The sequence below is a fragment of the Cicer arietinum genome, chromosome 5 (assembly GCF_000331145.2).
Source record: "Cicer arietinum cultivar CDC Frontier isolate Library 1 chromosome 5, Cicar.CDCFrontier_v2.0, whole genome shotgun sequence".
Lineage (NCBI taxonomy): Eukaryota > Viridiplantae > Streptophyta > Magnoliopsida > Fabales > Fabaceae > Cicer > Cicer arietinum.
In genome coordinates this window covers 47,303,252-47,303,653 of record NC_021164.2, presented here as the reverse complement: position 1 = coordinate 47,303,653, position 402 = coordinate 47,303,252, and positions in this window count along the sequence as shown.

The window sequence follows — 402 nt, the reverse complement described above, 5'->3', positions numbered from 1 at the left end:
ATACGAAATAATAATTAATAATGTAGTTTATAATACACTTATGCTTGTTGTTTTGAAATGCTCAAGTTACAATTGTATGAATTGTCAATTATGCCAAAAAGGGGGAGATTGTTGGATTTTGATCCTTTGATTCCTAATTTTGACATAATTAATAATTCAACAATGTTCATACAATACATGATAAATCTAATATTTGAATTGAGCAAGATTTCAGGAACAACAATCAAATCCTACACACTTGGAACAGGTTGCTTGAAACACAAGAAATCAACAAAAGTTGACTTTTGACTAAAGCAAATCGATTGGGAAATCGATTTCATAACAAGGGTGTAAGGAAACACAACTGTTTGTGTTGGTATAATCGATTGGGCAATCGACTGACTGAATTAGAAATGAAAATTG